The sequence below is a fragment of the Diadema antillarum genome, unplaced genomic scaffold (genome assembly GCF_040938485.1).
Source record: "Diadema antillarum isolate AM-2024a unplaced genomic scaffold, OU_Dant_1.0 seq00000952_RagTag, whole genome shotgun sequence".
Lineage (NCBI taxonomy): Eukaryota > Metazoa > Echinodermata > Echinoidea > Diadematoida > Diadematidae > Diadema > Diadema antillarum.
Window position 1 is genome coordinate 7,913 of NW_027271800.1, and position 2,507 is coordinate 10,419.

A 2,507-nucleotide genomic window follows, 5' to 3' on the forward strand; every position below is an offset into this window, starting at 1 on the left:
GGAATAGGCGCGGATTGTTCGGAAGCTGAGGGAATTTCGTGGTAAATTGACGATTGGCATTTCCCACATTTGTCATCTACACCTCTGGCCTGAATAGATGACGCCATGCTGATTTCTTTACCACATGGTGAGACACTTGCTTCAGGTTGAAATCTAGTAGCTCTGTGCAGACTGACATTGGAAAGGAGGTAGCCGTCTTCATCAATATCTTCTTCCTCTTTATTAAAATGCCTGGATTGAAGAAATATTACCTTCTTCTTCCTTTTCTTCTCTGAACCTGACATGTCCATGTATAGTGCTTTCGTGTTATCCGCTGCCTCATTATTACACTCGTGTTTACCACCCTGGTGTATGACGTCATGAGGACATGATCTAGTGTATGCTGAACCTCTCCCGCTCCTCTGTCTAGTTTCACGAGATCGGTCCGTTGAAGATGACGTATGACCCTGTATCAGGAAACCCACAAAAAATCGCCAGGAGGCATATCTATATGAGGATAGCTTCTGAAAAGGGAAATATCATTACTCAGCAAACTTTCATGTTTCCTCATCATCAAAATACATGATTGGATATCAAAACAAACAGGAATGATGTTATAGAGAAAAGGAGATCCAAAAAATACCGTCTATTCTAGTGAGTGCAATGAGTCAACTTATGTCGACGATTTGTGTGTGGACTAAGTTGACATTCAAAACTAAAAGCAACTACAGGTACAGATTGTCAGATAGACGTAGATCTCGGGGCACTTAGTTGCATTAGTTTAGCATGATCATATCAAAATATCAAAGGTACCGCTGACTGAAATATACAGTGGACTCCCGTTATAACGAAGTCCTCGGGACCGGCAGTTTTCTTTCGTAATATCGAAATTTCGTTGTAAACGAACAGTGTTAAACAATTAAAAAACAAAACAAAACATATAGTGGATAATTTTGCGGAATTGTATCATAACCGTGTTCGATATAACGAGAGTGCAGTGCACTGTAATCACCTACGTTTGCTCGATGGAATGAGATAAAAGAATTTGCTCTATATCAAAGCCCCCAACACGCTCTGAATTGAAATACACTCACAAACACACACGCATACACACATACACACACACACACACACACACACACAAGTTGAAGGGTTTCTTGCTTTCTGTCCCTTTTTGAAGAATGCTCACCCCCTTAAGATATATATATATATATATATATATATATATATATATATAACACTTTCACATGTAAAACCACAACCTGCGAACCCGAATTTATGTGTCGTTAATCACCTCTGCTGAGTTCTCATACGTGTTTTCTCGGTGACCGATGGCGCCACCAGATTTGTTGTCTGGATGTTGAGGCAAAACATAAGTGTCGATACTGGTAGAGTGCAATGAAACAACACCGTCTGTTGAGCCTGGTGTCGAAGTGTTCAGAGGATTCAGCTGCGACTGCTCTTCACTTGAGTTGACATTTGACTGACCAGAAGCCTCTGGACGCCTGTATTACATTATGTAAAATAAAGAGGAAAAACGTTAAGAAGTGAATCCATACTGTCAAACTGGAGGAGATGTAATTATAGACCGCTTAAAAAAATAAAATAAAAATAAAAGAGTTATGAGACATCATTACTACGTAACCATAAATTAGCTAGTATAGTTTAATACAAAAGAAAGTTTTAACTTTTTGTTGAAAGTTTTGATGTGATTAGAATTCCATTGAGATGTAGCTTTCCTCTTTTTATTTTCAGTTTAGATTTGATTATTTTCATTATCAGTATGTTACAAAACATCATCAGGAGAATGCACTGATAGGTAAAACAGCAAATTCTAGCTGAGATGTTTTCTCCTCTATTTGATCCCTTGATAAGGTATGTTTATTCAGTGTTCACCGTTGTATTGGTGGTGAGATTTTGCGAAATAAGTAACAAAAATATCGTTATAATGACAGAATTACAAAATCAGAAATTCGATTCCCATTGACTTTAATCATACTGTTGTGATGACCTGTTACCACTAAATAAATAAAACCACCCCTATTCCCTTTCCCCATATAATAGTTTGTATTAAAAAAAGTCACCTTTTCTTTTGATGTTTCCACCAAGCCATTATCATGGACAGTATGACAAGAACGGCGAAAACAACGCCGAGAAGGGTTCCCAAGATGTACGTAATGAAATTCATCCCACAAAGTTCGGTATCTGGTTCGGTATCTGGAAGATAAATCATCTAGTTATTCCATCGTCACCTCGAAAGTCAATGGAGGAAGAATTTTCTCTCGCAGTTTTTTTTTTCTCTTTAATGATGACTATAAGCACAAATGACGTTTGTTTTTGTTTTTCATAATCAGATCAAATCATTATGAAGAGAAATAGTTCTATTTTGTAACCTGGCAAGATTTCTCACTTTGCTGAATTATCGCAGTATACTAACATTAAAAAAATTGTTTTTGCTGTTGACGAGTGACTGCTAAGATAGCATGAGATGAGAGACTTCAGAAAATCAGATTATTCGTGCCCGGTTT

The 2,507-nt window shown here is 37.4% G+C and overlaps 1 long non-coding RNA gene across 1 annotated transcript; it reads right to left on the bottom strand.

Moving 5' to 3' along the window:
• Positions 1–288: 288 nt before the first annotated feature.
• On the bottom strand, positions 289–2,193 carry LOC139741765 (uncharacterized). The gene is made up of 3 exons (XR_011711640.1): positions 2,064–2,193; positions 1,274–1,484; positions 289–446 (listed from the first exon to the last, which is right to left on the bottom strand). It is a non-coding gene; the product is annotated as an uncharacterized lncRNA (long non-coding RNA).
• Between the last annotated feature and the right edge of the window lie 314 nt (positions 2,194–2,507).